The sequence below is a fragment of the Triticum urartu genome, chromosome 3, assembly GCF_003073215.2.
Source record: "Triticum urartu cultivar G1812 chromosome 3, Tu2.1, whole genome shotgun sequence".
Classification (NCBI taxonomy): Eukaryota; Viridiplantae; Streptophyta; class Magnoliopsida; order Poales; family Poaceae; genus Triticum; species Triticum urartu.
The window spans coordinates 85,736,635-85,753,723 of record NC_053024.1 but is presented as its reverse complement, the minus strand read 5'-3'; the positions used below and the strand labels follow the sequence as shown (position 1 = coordinate 85,753,723).

Sequence of the window (17,089 nt, the reverse complement as noted above, 5' to 3'; positions counted from 1 at the left end):
TTGCTCCGGATCATCACACGGCGTCGGCAGCTCGCGCCGGCACGCAGGGCATGTCCCGCCGGCCTTGATCCAGCTCTCCCATAGCCATGCGTGGAAGCTGTGGCTGCGTGGGTTTTCCTTCCATACGGCCATGGCTGCTTCACTACGTGCGGGTTTTCCTTCCATACGACCATGGCTGCTTCCCTGCTCAAGCACGCAGTGAAGTCACAACTGTCCAGCGACGCTTCCGGTGCCTTCGTCGGGGCCTCGGTCGCCGCAGCAGCCGGCGCCTGATCCTCTCCGCCTCTGTGTGCGTTGGTGCTGCTCGTCATCGCCGGGAGCCTCGGATGATCCGGTGGCTCTGGTGATCGAGTCGAGCGAGTTCCACGGTGGCTGCTGCGACCTCGATCGATCTTCTTGATCTGTGAGCGAGGTGTGTGCCTTTGGTTTCGTGCCGCGGGCCTGGTGTATATGTACACCGAGGCTTGGGGATCGACAGACGTTTCCCGTTATGTTTAGGGGGAGGAGTAGGACGCGGAGTCGCTTAATTTCTTCCGTTGTGTTCTAGAGTCAGATTCGGAACCAGCCGTTGACTGCCTTCATTCTCCCGAACCACGAGTAAATAGTGGCATAAAACAAACATAATTTGGGCTGGATTCCAAAAAACTACCAGTTTTCATTTTTTTTAAAAAGCTACCACAAATTTGGTTGGCTGTTTCAAAAAATTCAAATTGACTTGTGATTAAATCGGACTCGATATAGCCCTGACGTTCGATCTTGGAGCTCCCCAAATCGAAAGAATCTGGTAGCGATCCGATCGATCGAACGATTACGTGCGCCACAACTCCTATTTAGAGCCCGTTGCGTCAGTTAAAGCGCAATTGGTAAAAGTCGCACACCCTTCACTTTGTACGTTTCAAATGGGCCTGCGCACAATCGCAAGCACAAGTGGAAAGCTTCTGGTTTTGGGGAGCCTCTGAAAGCTTCCTGGGAGTTTTTGGTGGTTTTCTAGACCGTTTTTTATCTGGTTTTTCTTTTTGTTTTCTGATATCCTTTTCTTTGTTCTTTATTTTTATTTTTCCCTTTTCTTTCCTTTTCCTTTTTCTTTCTTTTTATATTTTATATGCACATTTTTTCAAATTTGAATACTTTCTTCAAATTCATGAAACGTTTTTTCAAAACATATGAACTTTTTTCAAAAGCATGAGTATATGCAAATCCACAAACTTTTGCCAATTTATGACTTTTTAATCCAAAATCTGTAAAAATTGATTACTTTTTTGTCCAAATCCATGAACTTATTTTTCAAAATTGATTTACTTTTTCAAATCAACAAACTTTTTAACAAAATCCATGATTTTTTTTCAAAGTCGATGAATTTTTTTCAATTTCACGTTTTTTTTTCAAAATTCGTGTACTTTTTCAATTCATGATGCACAGAGGAGTTTGTCCATTGCCGTTGCTAGTCTGGAGTGGAAGGGGTTTGAGCTTTGGTTTGCTGCCATGCATACAGTGCAATCTTTTTTTTTTTGCGGGATGCATACAGTGCAATCATGGTGAAGGTAATTACACAGCGTATACTGTTGATTAGTGAGGCACTCTTGTATAAAGGTTGGCAATCCGGCCGGAGTCCATTTCTTACGTGTACGTTCTCGTCCCAGGGAGTAAGTCAAGTTTGGAGCATCGTCGACGGATGGGTAAACATGTACGTAGTACAAACACGATATTTGGAGCCTCAACAGGTTACCACCGCCTTGTAAGAAGCCAAGCTATCCCCAAGGACAGGCAGGGCACACAGAAAACGTTGGCAGCAAACTGTCGGCAGAACAAATACACTTCTACTGATACTTTTTTCCTCGCTCCTAGAAACTGAATTGATACTTGTTCTCCATCATGATAACCCCCTATGATGAAAGTGCATGGTGACGACAGCCAAACACCATAACTCGCGTGATTTTTGAGGCGGTTTTGACATAAAAATAGCATCCTCAGCGTTTAGATTTGTAGGCTGCCGCCTAGGCTTTGACAAGTTTCTGTCTCCGCCATTGCCCCTTTGCATGGACCAATTCTTCAAGGTCCATTCTACACCATCTCCCAGCCAAAGACGACAACTGGTCCACCTTATCATACAACCCAAGAGGACCACCTGTATGGATAAAGAGGACCTTCCGCCCTTCCCACTTGATTGGATTCTTGGACATGTCTTTCAACATACCATAAGCTGCCTTACCGCTGTAAAAAAAACAAAGCCATGCATGTCCCCATTAAGCATACTATTCACTTAGACGAAAGGACTAGCATACATGATATAAATGTCACGTCACACATAAAAGGAAAAAATATTACACCTGTAGACTGGATCAAGCACAATGCCTGTTGCTGCAGCTATATCCTTCACAAATTTAAGCTCTTCAGGTGTGCTCATGGCATAGCCTAAGCCCTTAGCCTATCAAGCAAAATATTCACAAATTTGACTAACATAAATACTCCCTCCGTTCACTTTTGTAAGACCTTTTAGACATTTAAGACAACACCTAAAACAGTTCAATTTCAGCTGTCCTAAACGACTTACAAAAATGAACAAAGGGAGTAGTTGAATTCATTCTTTATAGAAGTGTTCCATCAGAAAGGCGATTCTGGGAAATGAACAAACTAGCCACACAAAAAATAGCAAAAGGATTTTATTCTTCAAGATGGTTGTAGCCAAGGTTCTTAGTTTGTAATCTTCTAGGATTTTAGTGGATAAATATTCACATTTACGGAAAACCATACTATCAAGAGGGCCACATGCGAGAGAACTAGCGATGAACTCCTTTTCAATATCCTCAAACAATACGGGTTATACAACATATACTCACATCTTCAATCCTGACTATATCATGGGAATTCAAACGAGGTTGAAGTCCATCAATGAGACCTTGAACATTATCATAGAAGTATCCAGGGTTATAACAAACAAAGAATCCATGGACCTATCGTACAAGTGGATGATTAGTATGGAGACATCAGCAAGATAAGAAAATAGCTAAAGAAAGCTTATACTTTTGCCTTTATGCTACTCAATTGTGATCCTAAAGCAAGACCAGCAACGGTTCCACCACTGCACAAAGTTCAATCATGATAAATCGCAAAGTGATAATATAACAACTTCCATGATGTATGCATGAAACAATAGAAAACATGTAAATAAAATTACCCATATAATGTAAAAAATAACAGGGGTCACCGAAATACCTGCCGCATGCAACAACAATGTCATCAAACTGAACATCACCAGATAACTGAATTTGCTGCTCAATCTCCCTTACTGCTTCAATATATCCCCTGTAAGAGCAAGACACCTACATGTTACACGTAAGATTGAATGGCATAAACTAAATTGTCATTTAATTTTTTTTTTCTAAGGCCTTTTTGAACTCCAGCTATTCCTTTACAATACGTAATCTTACATTCAGTTTGCACAATGAAAATTTTAATGTTTTCTCGACACAATGTGAACATAATACACTAATGCTCTGTTTGGATGTAGACATTGAAAGGCTTGGCATTGAATTGGCTTGAATGCCAAATATTCAAGACATTGATATTGAGCTTCAATGCCAATTTCGGTGTTTGGATGCTCATGTATTTGGCTTGTGGAATCCAAGAAAAAACAATTTCAATTCTTGTTTGGATGGTCAAGTGCTGAATTGCACACGTAAAAGGGTATGCAGTTTCATATTTTGCTGTACATGTTTCAAACTGAATTGCACATGACATATGTATGTGTTTGAATGACCCATCAGTCAATTTTTGCGCAAGTACACCTATGATTGGACCAAAAAGAGGGGAGCATGTGCGTGAGGGATTGAAGAAGAATACATCATATGCATAGTGACTTGTTGTGTTCAATAGGGTATGCTGTGAAACTTGGCTCACAACAGAATATTTATTGTGCAAAGATATAGTAAGCTGGTATATCTAGTGCGAGTTAGATAAGACATAGGCTAGGTGAAAGAATATTTGGGAGATGATAAAATGGTTCTTGTATTTTAAAAAGGTAAGACACATGGTATCTTTATATAGTGGATGCTTAGACCGTTAACCTTTCCTATCACAATAATAACTCCTAGGGTATGACTCCTATAATCCTAGACTTCCTAATATAGGAATGTAAGACAACCATCAATCCATGAGTATCAATCCTCGAGGGAAACATCAAACTATGTTATAAGTGTTGGGTTTCGTAGTAATTTCAAAAAAAATTCCTACGCACACGCAAGATCATGGTGATGCACAGCAACGAGAGGAGAGAGTGTAGTCTACGTACCCACGCAGACCGACTGCGGAAGCGTTGACACAACGTAGAGGAAGTAGTCATACGTCTTCACGATCCGACCGATCCAAGCACTGTTACTCTGGCACCTCCGAGTTCTTAGCACACGTACAGCTCGATGACGATCCCCGGGCTCCGATCCAGCAAAGCATCGGGGAGGAGTTCCGTCAGCACGACGGCGTGGTGACGATCTTGATGTTCTACCGACGCAGGGCTTCGCCTAAGCACTACAACGATATGACCGAGGTGGAATATGGTGGCAGGGGGCACCGCACACGGCTAAGGAACGATCACATGGATCAACTTATGTGTCTAGAGGTGCCCCCTGCCTCCGTATATAAAGGAGCCAAGGGGGAGGGGGCCGCCGGCCAGGAGGAGGGCGCAGGAGGAGTCCTACTCCTACCGGGAGTAGGACTCCCCCCCCCCAATCCTAGTTGGACTAGGATTCCCCGAGGGGGAAAGAGAGAGAGGGGGGCCGGCCACCTCTCCTAGTCCTAATAGGACTAGGGGAGGGGGGAGGCGCGCGGCCATCTTGGGCTGCCCCTTTCTCCTTTCCACTAAAGCCCATTAAGGCCCATATGGCTCCCGGGGGGTTCCAATAAGGGAGTTTTCTGTGATGTACTACTTTCCAATAAGGGAGCAGGTACAGTTACCTCATCAAGTTCTACTTTCCTCCCACTCACTTCTTTCGAGAGAAACTCCTTCTCTAGAAAGGATCCATTCTTAGCAACGAATGTCTTGCCTTCGGATCTGTGATAGAAGGTGTACCCAACAGTCTCCTTTGGGTATCCTATGAAGACACATTTCTCCGATTTGGGTTCGAGCTTATCAGGTTGAAGCTTTTTCACATAAGCATCGCAACCCCAAATTTTAAGAAACGACAACTTTGGTTTCTTGCCAAACCACAGTTCATAAGGCGTCGTCTCAACGGATTTTGATGGTGCCCTATTTAACGTGAATGCGGCCGTCTCTAAAGCATAACCCCAAAACGATAGCGGTAAATCAGTAAGAGACATCATAGATCGCACCATATCCAGTAAAGTATGATTACGACGTTCGGAAACACCATTGCGCTGTGGTGTTCCGGGTGGCGTGAGTTGCGAAACTATTCCACAATTTTTCAAATGTACACCAAACTCGTAACTCAAATATTCTCCTCCATGATCAGATCGTAGAAACTTTATTTTCTTGTTACGATGATTTTCAACTTCACTCTGAAATTCTTTGAACTTTTCAAATGTTTCAGACTTATGTTTCATTAAGTAGATATACCCATATCTGCTTAAGTCATCTGTGAAGGTGAGAAAATAATGATATCCGCCACGAGCCTCAATATTCATCGGACCACATACATCTGTATGTATGATCTCCAACAAATCTGTTGCTCTCTCCATAGTACCGGAGAACGGTGTTTTAGTCATCTTGCCCATGAGGCACGGTTCGCAAGTACCAAGTGATTCATAATCAAGTGGTTCCAAAAGTCCATCAGTATGGAGTTTCTTCATGCGCTTTATACCGATATGACCTAAACGGTAGTGCCACAAATAAGTTGCACTGTCATTATCAACTCTGCATCTTTTAGTTTCAACATTATGAATATGTGTGTTACTACTATCGAGATTCATCAAAAATAGACCACTCCTCAAAGGTGCATGACCATAAAAGATATTACTCATATAAATGGAACAACCATTATTCTCTGACTTAAATGAATAACCGTCTCGCATCAAACAAGATCCAGATATAATGTTCATGCTCAACGCTGGCACCAAATAACAATTATTTAGGTCTAATATTAATCCCGAAGATAGATGTAGAGGTAGCGTGCCGACCGCGATCACATCGACTTTGGAACCGTTTCCCACGCGCATCGTCACCTCGTCCTTTGCCAGTGTTCGCTTAATCCATAGTCCCTGTTTCGAGTTGCAAATATTAGCAACAGAACCAGTATCAAATACCCAGGTGCTACTGCGAGCTCTAGTAAGGTACACATCAATAACATGTATATCACATATACCTTTGTTCACCTTGCCATCCTTCTTATCCGCCAAATACTTGGGGCAGTTCCGCTTCCAGTGATCAGTCTGCTTGCAATAGAAGCACTCAGTTTCAGGCTTAGGTCCAGGTTTGGGTTTCTTCTCTTGAGTAGCAACTTGCTTGCCGTTCTTTTTGCAGTTCCCTTTCTTCTTCCCTTTGCCCTTTTTCTTGAAACTAGTGGTCTTGTTGACCATCAACACTTGATGCTCCTTCTTGATTTCTACCTCCGCAGCTTTCAGCATCGCGAAGAGCTCGGGAATAGTCTTATTCATCCCTTGCATATTATAGTTCCTCACGAAGCTCTTGTAGCTTGGTGGCAGTGATTGGAGAATTTTGTCAATGACGCAATCATCTGGAAGATTAACTCCCATCTGAATCAAGTGATTATTATACCCAGACATTTTGAGTATATGCTCACTGACAGAACTGTTCTCCTCCATCTTGCAGCTATAGAACTTATTGGAGACTTCATATCTCTCAATCCGGGCATTTGCTTGAAATATTAACTTCAACTCCTGGAACATCTCATATGCTCCATGACATTCAAAACGTCGTTGAAGTCCCGATTCTAAGCCGTAAAGCATGGCACACTGAACTATCGAGTAGTCATCAGCTTTGCTCTGCCAGACGTTCATAACATCTGGTGTTGCTCCAGCAGCAGGTCTGGCACCCAGCGGTGCTTCCAGGACGTAATTCTTCTGAGCAGCAATGAGGATAATCCTCAAGTTACGGACCCAGTCCGTGTAATTGCTACCATCACCTTTCAACTTTGCTTTCTCAAGGAACGCATTAAAATTCAATGGAACAACAGCACGAGCCATCTATCTACAATCAACATAAACAAGCAAGAAACTATCAGGTACTAAGTTCATGATAATTTTAAGTTCAATTAATCAAATTACTTAAGAACTCCCACTTAGATAGACATCCCTCTAATCCTCTAAGTGATCACGTGATCCAAATCAACTAAACCATAACCGATCATCACGTGAGATGGAGTAGTTTTCAATGGTGAACATCGTTTTATGTTGATCATATCTACTATATGATTCACGCTCGACCTTTCGGTCTCCGTGTTCCGAGGCCATATCTGCATATGCTAGGCTCGTCAAGTTAAACCTGAGTATTCTGCGTGTGCAAAACTGGCTTACACCCGTTGTAGATGGACGTAGAGCCTATCACACCCGATCATCACGTGGTGTCTAGGCACGACGAACTTTGGCAACGGTGCATACTCAGGGAGAACACTTCTTGATAATTTAGTGAGAGATCATCTTATAATGCTACCGTCAATCAAAACAAGATAAGATGCATAAAAAGATAAACATCACATGCAATCAATATAAGTGATATGATATGGCCATCATCATCTTGTGCTTATGATCTCCATCTCCGAAGCACCATCGTGATCACCATCGTCATCGGCGTAACACCTTGATCTCCATCGTAGCATCGTTGTCGTCTCGCCAAGCTTGTGCTTCCACGACTATCGCTACCGTTTAGTGATAAAGTAAAGCATTACATCGCGATTGCATTGCATACAATAAAGCGACAACCATATGGCTCCTGCCGGTTGCCGATAACTCGGTTACAAAACATGATCATCTCATACAATAAAATTCAGCATCATGCCTTGACCATATCACATCACAACATGCCCTGCAAAAACAAGTTAGACGTCCTCTACTTTGTTGTTGCAAGTTTTACGTGGCTGCTACGGGCTTAAGCAAGAACCAATCTCACCTACGCATCAAAACCACAACGATAGTTTGTCAAATAGACTCCGTTTTAACCTTCGCAAGGACCGGGCGTAGCCATACTTGGTCCAACTAAAGTTGGAGAGACAGTCGCCCGCAAGCCACCTATGTGCAAAGCACGTCGGGGGAACTGGTCTCACGTAAGCGTACGCGTAATGTTGGTCCGGGTCGTCTCGTCCAACAATGCCGCCGAACCAAAGTATGACATGCTGGTAGGCAGTATGACTTATATCGCCCACAACTCACTTGTGTTCTACTCGTGCATATAACATCAACATATAAAACCTAGGCTCGGATGCCACTGTTGGGTTTCGTAGTAATTTCAAAAAAAATTCCTACGCACACGCAAGATCATGGTGATGCACAGCAACGAGAGGGGAGAGTGTAGTCTACGTACCCACGCAGACCGACTGCGGAAGCGTTGACACAACGTAGAGGAAGTAGTCGTACGTCTTCACGATCCGACCGATCCAAGCACCATTACTCCGGCACCTCCGAGTTCTTAGCACACGTACAGCTCGATGACGGTCCCCGGGCTCCGATCCAGCAAAGCGTCGGGGAGGAGTTCCGTCAGCACGACGGTGTGGTAACGATCTTGATGTTCTACCGACGCAGGGCTTCGCCTAAGCACTACAACGATATGACCGAGGTGGAATATGGTGGCAGGGGGCACCGCACATGGCTAAGGAACGATCACGTGGATCAACTTGTGTGTCTAGAGGTGCCCCCTGCCTCCGTATATAAAGGAGCCAAGGGGGAGGGGGCCGCCGGCCAGGAGGAGGGCGCAGGAGGAGTCCTACTCCTATCGGGAGTAGGACTCCCCCCAATCCTAGTTGGACTAGGATTCCCCGAGGGGGAAAGAGAGAGAGGGGGGCCGGCCACCTCTCCTAGTCCTAATAGGACTAGGGGAGGAGGGAGGCGCGCGGCCATCTTGGGCTGCCCCTTTCTCCTTTCCACTAAAGCCCATTAAGGCCCATATGGCTCCCGGGGGGTTCCGGTAACCTCCCGGTACTCCGGTAAAATCCCGATTTCACCCGGAACACTTCCGATGTCCAAATATAGGCTTCCAATATATCAATCTTTATGTCTCGACCATTTCGAGACTCCTCGTCATGTCTGTGATCACATCCGGGACTCCGAACTAACTTCGGTACATCAAAATGCATAAACTCATAATAACTGTCATCGTAACGTTAAGCGTGCGGACCCTACGGTTCGAGAATAATGTAGACATGACTGAGACACATCTCCGGTCAATAACCAATAGCGGGACCTGGATGCCCATATTGGCTCCTACATATTCAACGAAGATCTTTATCGGTCAGACCGCATAACAACATACGTTGTTCCCTTTGTCATCGGTATGTTACTTGCCCGAGATTCGATCATCGGTATCCAATACCTAGTTCAATCTTGTTACCGGCAAGTCTCTTTACTCGTTCCGTAATACATCATCCCGCAACTAACTTATTAGTTGCAATGCTTGCAAGGCTTATGTGATGTGCATTACCGAGAGGGCCTAGAGACACCTCTCCGACATTCGGAGTGACAAAACCTAATCTCAAAATACGCCAACCCAACATGTACCTTCGGAGATACCTGTAGTACTCCTTTATAATCACCCAGTTACGTTGTGACGTTTGGTAGTACCCAAAGTGTTCCTCCGGTAAACGGGAGTTGCATAATCTCATAGTTATAGGAACATGTATAAGTCATGAAGAAAGCAATAGCAACATACTAAACGATCGGGTGCTAAGCTAATGGAATGGGTCATGTCAATCAGATCATTCAACTAATGATGTGACCTCGTTAATCAAATAACAACACTTTGTTCATGGTTAGGAAACATAACCATCTTTGATTAACGAGCTAGTCAAGTAGAGGCATACTAGTGACACTTTGTTTGTCTATGTATTCACACATGTATTATGTTTCCGGTTAATACAATTCTAGCATGAATAATAAACATTTATCATGATATAAGGAAATAAATAATAACTTTATTATTGCCTCTAGGGCATATTTCCTTCAATAAGCAGGAATGTAAGAGAAGAAAATTGTACGTAGCAGCTATCATCACATATAAGACCGTACCAATCTCCCAATGAGTTGGATCCACCACCAGAAATCACATATGGCTTCCGTCCATTTTCCAAAAGCCTCTTTTTTAGCATGTCAGTTAAAGCCTATAACAAATAAATACTTACGTGATTGGAGAACTTCTTGAGCAATACAAGAGGTACAACATAACAAATAATTCGAGGTGTAGGAAGAACTAATCACTGAGGTTATGAAGGGAACCGATGCAAAAAGTTGTACTACATGTATCAAAAGAATAGACAATATATAACATCAAAAAATTCAAAGGACAAAAAAATGATAGTACTAAGTATTATGATCTGAAACAATAACAAAACACATGCTATTTAATATGGTTATCTTTTAACAAATAAAAACATATCTTATTAAGCATGAATAATGAGTGAGACTCGTTTATGGACAAGGATTTGGCAACATATCAAACACAACTATGAAAACCACAAACCACCACAACATAACGCATCACAGAGGAGAGCATACCACACCCCCAATTATAACAAAATCTCTTTTTGAGACAAGGTCAATGTGCGCTCCCAATAATCTCTCGACAAGGAGATTACCAACCAAACCAGGATCTTCATCCACAAGAAGCTGAAAACATCCCACCAAAACCAAGTAAAAAAGAAATGCATTTCCACAGAAGCATTTGATCATTTTCACCTCACAAGAACATAACTTACCTTGGAGGTAACAAGTACCAGATAGCAATCGAGATTAACATACTTGGCAGCCACGGCAGTTGCTCGGCAATGGTTGCTCTGGATACCACTGATAGTGATAACACAATCGGCACCCTGTGTGACGGCATCTGCCATCAGAAATTCGAGCTTCCGAACTTTATTGCCGCTCAGTTCCATGCCAGCGAGATCATCCCGCTACAGTCTCCCAAAAATTTCCACATCAGAATTGAAATGCTAATAGTACTAACGAGGTAACCATGAAGTACCCCAAATTTTGGAAATTGAACAAAGTAGTGCTTCTTGTGTTTCACCTTGATCCATACTTCGGTGCCTCTTGGCAAATTGGGGAGGTTCCACTTGTGAATTGGAGTTGGAAACTGTTTTGGTTACAAAAAAGGAAATGCATTAGACTTAACCATTCCACATTCTTTTGTTACTTTAAAGTTTAAACTAATTGAAATCTGCATACTAATCAGTCCAAGTAGAGATAGCAAAGCTTACTTGGCTGAGGGTGTAGTTGTGGGATGGGATGATGGAGAGGTCTGAAGCCCAAGGCGGCAGCGTATAGACCTTCTTAGAAAGGAAGCTGCCGATCTGGGATGAGGAAGAAGTATGAGCCACTCTGTAGGCTGATGTCGAGGTCCAGTGGCGGATTGCGACGTGAGGAGAGAACAATCGGAGAATGGAAGTATTGGGTACCATTGCTCTGGAAGATTGTTTCCCCAGTCGACCGACCGATCGTTACCGGTTAACGTTTTCCTAAACAATGTATGCCTGTAAGACAACCTAAGCTTACTTAGATAAAAGTTGACCAACAAAAATAGAGTAAATTAAAGCACCTATGAGCAGAACATAACTAATTTTCGACGTGGAGATACAGAAACCTATAGCTACAATGTATGTTAATTGTGATCCAATGTTCTGAACTTTGAATGCCCTCTCTTTATCCATTTTAATGACAAGTATTTTCAGACGGAGGGAGTAGATGCTAGTAGGACATGGTACACAAGCAGAAAGATATATAGAAGTATTTATAGAATGGATAAGTATTAATAAGATCTTGAAATCAAATATTACCAAACCAAAGTATTAATAAGATCTTGAAATCAAATATCCGCTAGGAGATGGTAGCTCGGGATATCTTCAACCGGTTTGGATGGCGATCATGTAATAGGATAGGCAATTAGTTTACCTATCTCTTTTTCAGCCAGCCGGTTGTGGCGTCTTTTATATGGCTAGTCTGTGTTTCTAGCCCATGTTGGCTCTGTGTGAGCTTTGTTCACTTTTCAGTAGGAGACTTTGAGACCTTGTTGGAACTTATTTGGTTTAATAAGATGGCCGTATACATCGATCTGATGCAGAGGCCGGGGTATCCCCCTTTTCGAAAAAAAACCAAACCAAGGTATTATATATTCTCAGCTCAGATTTTGTAAGCGAGATGTCTATCCTTGATAGTAGATTGAAAATGGCTCCTGTTAATAGGAGTCCAAGCTTCAACATACCAGCTCTCAATTGATTGCTTTAAAGTAAGTGATGCTGAATGAAAACCAACATGCCTAGTCAAATATTGTGTCCGAGTGAACTGGAGAACCAGTTAGTCCAAAGCTGCTTGATATGCCTATCCTTGATAGTAGATTGAAATGGTTCCTGTATAAAGCATAAATCATCATTTTTTTGGAAAAATAATAATAGCATATGTGAAGTTGACATCCAAAGTTCAACAGAACAATTTTTACATAAAATTTTTGTATAGCTAAAAGAAAAAAGAAACAAACAATAAACCTGGATGCTTGACGTTTTGTTCACAAACAATACACTGCATCAACATAACTTCAAAACCTCAAACAAGAAACTATTTACCAATATTTTGCATAGAACAAGTGACTGATACACGGGTCCAAGTTCAGAATAAATTTTAAAAACAAACATCATTTAATTAAAGGCATGGATAATAGGAAAACACTAGCATATGGTCTTGCAAATAAAAATAAAAATATATAGTAGTAGTATACTTCCATATTTTTTAAAGAACAAAGACCCTAGCATACTCTGAAGAACTAAAAAGCAGGACGCGAGGGCTGCATCTGAGGGCGGCTGCTGGTTCGCGCCGGCGAGGTCTCTCACCGGAGTTCGCCGACCGGCCTTCTCTTCCTTCGTCGCCGCGTGCTGCCGCGAGGAACGGCCGAGCGGAAGCAGCTTTTTTCGAGGAGAGATTGACAAAGGAGGACGACGATGGGGTTCGATCGAACGGCTGCTCTGTCCCCTGTGTCCCGATCAGACGGTTGGCGAGGTGACCGGCCGAAACCAGCGCCACACCAGCACTACAGTTCTTAATTAATCTACCAGGCAATGAGTCACACTGCTAGAGAAGAAAGTGCCGACGGCGGCGGCTAGGAACCCTACCTGTGGCGCTCGGGAAGGACTCTGGCCGTTCGCTTGGGAGGGAGGAGGCTCACTTGAGGGAATAGACGGTCAATTCCTGCTTCTTTTGATCCCATCTTCTTCCCTTCCTTTGGTTAGGAATACCTGCGAATCAGGCGGCTTCCCTTCCTTCTTTGCTCAGGAATATTTGGGCTTCCATTAGTGCCTCCCCCTTTCCATTCGTCGCCTTCCCTGCGAGCTTTTGGTTGGTTTAGCACCTATTTTTTGGATCGATCAGTTCATGTCGGGTCGATTTGGTCCAAGGATTCCGTGTTAACCTGTTGCGGTCTCTACCGCCATTTGATCTTTCTTATCGGTTCTATTTTCAGGAATCTACAAGAACAATGGCCATCTGTTGGTGTCCTGCAATGGCGGTCTCAACCAGATGCGCGCCGCTGCTGTAAGTACAGCTTGTGACGATCACAATGCATCTACTGCGCTGTCTATATTTCTGAGCCACCGCTGCTGTTCAAATACTAATGCTGAACCATCAATGTTCCACTGTTAAATCAGATGTGTGATATGGCGATGGCTGCGAGATACTTGAATGTCACAGTCATCAAGTTGGACAAAACATTATTTTGGGCTGATTCTAGGTCAGCATTTCTTTCTGTAGTCACTGCAATTCTTAACAATTCAATTAAGGATAGCTTCTGCCTTATTATTTTCTGTTGCTCTGCCTACAGTGAGTTCCGAGATATATTTGATGTGGACTACTTCATAGCATCATTGGGAGATGAGGTCCTGATACTGAAAGAGCTGCCTCCAAGGCTGAAAATTAAGGAGAGTTGAATGGGGATATCTTCGCTCCATGCCGCCCGTCAGTTTGTCTGATATATCCTATTACCATAATCATGTTTCTTTGCACCTCTTCATTTCTCGTGATGTATCTAGATCATATGCATACCCAGATAAAGACTGTAAGTAGTAAGTTTTGGGAAAACCGCATGAAGAAGTACAAGGTCCTTCATCTGAATAAAACAGATGCCGGGCGTGCAAATAATGGCCTACCCATGTAGATTCAGAAACTGAGGCGCCGTGTCAATTTTGATACATTGAGATTTAGCCCTTACTTAGAAGAGCTTGGAAGGTGTGTGGTTCAAATTCTTCGTCAGAACGGACCCTTTGTGGTCTCCTTTTGGGGTATGAGATGGACATGCTTGCCTTCTCTTGGTTTACACATGGTTGCAGGCTCGCACCAACGAGGAGGCTGAGGAGTTCAGAAGGATGAGGTATGGCATCGCATCCAAATTTTCTCAAGATGTTTCAGACCTTCAGTTTACAGATGAATTGTGCCTTGAACTTGGAAGATACACTTAGCCATGGTGGAAAGAGAAAGTGATCGACTCCAATGTGAAGATGAATGGCGGGCTCTGTCCATTAACACCGGAGGAGATTGCGTTGGTATTGAAGGCACTCGACATTGATGGTGAAATATATGGTGGACAAAGAAGAATGGTTGCATTGACCTCAGCTTATCCCAAGGTCGTTAGTTCAGCATCTTCAACACAGTACTGTATGATTATCACGTCTTTTATTTATATAATATTTATCTGTTATTGGTGTTGATCATGTAAGAAAAGCGACATTACTGCCTTCAGGACTATGGGTTTTCCAGATGGCAGCATTGGATTATATGTTGTCCTTGGAGAGTGATGAACTAAGACATTTGAGAATGCTCCTGGTTGTAAGTTGTAACATGGCAAAAGTTGTTGAAGGCCATTGTAGGTACCTTTTGTCAAGTTCCAGTATTCCCCTTGCTATGTTGAATTGTATCATGATACTTTTCACTAGATATAGAAGTTTGTCCCTCGGAATAAGTATTAAGAAACAATTATTACCTCCTCGCAAAATAGAAAGGAAGGGGGAGAGAAAGAAAAATAACACCTATTAACCTGCCCCATGCCTTGCTGCATGATCTCAACTATTTTTATAGGAGTAGCAGGATTTTCTCAAATCCCAACTTTTAGAATTCTTAAACTGTGTGATAGTACTCAAATTTTTGAAACACGGAGTATTCTGTTGTAATATGAAATTTTGAGATGTCACATTCCTGTTTCCGGAAAAAACTTTTGTCCCATTTTCTTTCAACTGTTTATTTGTTCCCATGTCCACAGATGCTTTGGGTTCAAGAAGACAGTGCTACTTGGCCAGAAACTTATAGTCGAGCTAGCTAACTTTTAGAATTCTTCACTTAAATTGTGTAATAAGACTCAAATCTCTGAAACATGAAGCATTCTCTTGTAAGCTGAAACTTTGAGATTTCACATTCTGAAAAACCATGCTACACTGCTATCACATTTATTTGTATTGTTTGTATCCGTGTATTATAACACAATGCTCTGTTGATCAACGTGTTGGTCCCTTTGCTTCCTAACATATTTTTTGACGTGAACACCAGGAGCTCTGCTTTGGCATGCATTAAACGAAAATAGAAGTTTCGCTTCCTAACATATATGACACCATGGATCAAACAAGCTAGCCAAATGGGTATAGACATGTATATGGAAAGAAAAGGACAAATCGGCGTCTGACTAGTTGGCACCGCACAGGGGCGCTTCAGGCTATGGCTTGAAACGGGCGCCTTAGGTGTGCGTGGAGCAATGCACGAAGGGATCTATGACGGGATTAACGGACTAACAAACGTGTGCAATTAGGATTGGAGAAGGAGGGAGGATGGCCCCCACCCTGGCTGAAATTTGGGATGTGGGGGGGGGGGGGGGGGGGGGGGGGGATTGTTAGAGGAAAATCCGTAAAAGCCCAATAGTAGGTTCGTGCATTTAGGATTACTGGTCCACGTGTCTCTGTATCGAATATGACTAGCAAAAGGGCCCATGCGTTGCAAACAGGAGAAAAAAAACATAATCTCCAAAGGCCTTACAACATTTTGCTGCATCACCCATAACATTTTGGCAAACATTTTTTCAATTTCATTACATTTTTTAATGCATGAAATTTAAAAAAAATCATGAACATTATTTGATTCCCAAACAATTATTTTCAAAATTGCGAACATTTTTTGAATCCACAAACATGTTATGATTTATTGAACATTTTATTTATTAATTTTTTGGAACTTTTTTGAAGTACCAAATTATTTAAAGGAGAAAAAGATGAAAATGGAAAAATAAATTTAAAAACAGGCCGCTCACACATGGGCCGGCCCAAAAGGGTGCGTCGCGTCTTCATCCAGCACGCAGAGCGCGGTATAGGAGGTCCGTACTCCATGGGCCAGCCTAGGCGGGAATGCCCATGTGTGAAATATATTTTTGTCACTTATAGCTGGCACCCATGGGTAATATTTTGCAACTTTGGGGGCAATTTATGCAATATACCGCCAGAAGCACTAATGACTTTATTATTAGGTATAGATATAGTTATCTAGGATTATTGGTCCAGTGTCTCTGTATTGAATATGGTATTTGAAACGGACACACCGAATCTGGGACGTATCTGTGTCTTTTTTGGTTGTACATGTAACAAAAAGAAAAGAAATCAACCTATATACTCCCTCCATTCCTTTATACAAGGCCACAAACTCATATTATAGGAACAAGATAAAATTTAATGACTGCTTTGCAAGTCAATTTTCTCTCTCGCTGGGATCATTAATACGCCATAAGCATGCAACGAATGAACGGGAAGGGAGTAGTTGAGTGTCATTATGACTACATGCATGTAAGTATTAAAAAATTGCTAGCACGAGAAAACATCATTAATTTTTGTCTCGGTTACTGTTGGTGGCCTTGTGTTGATGCAAAATGTATTTTTGATAGTGGCCTTGTATAAGGAAATGAAGG

The 17,089-nt window shown here is 42.5% G+C and overlaps 2 pseudogenes; one reads left to right on the top strand and one right to left on the bottom strand.

Annotated features, from left to right (window-relative positions):
* Positions 1-1,870: 1,870 nt before the first annotated feature.
* Positions 1,871-11,570, bottom strand: LOC125548028 (annotated as a pseudogene).
* A 1,530-nt stretch (positions 11,571-13,100) lies between these two features.
* Positions 13,101-15,521, top strand: LOC125546687 (annotated as a pseudogene).
* Positions 15,522-17,089: the final 1,568 nt, after the last annotated feature.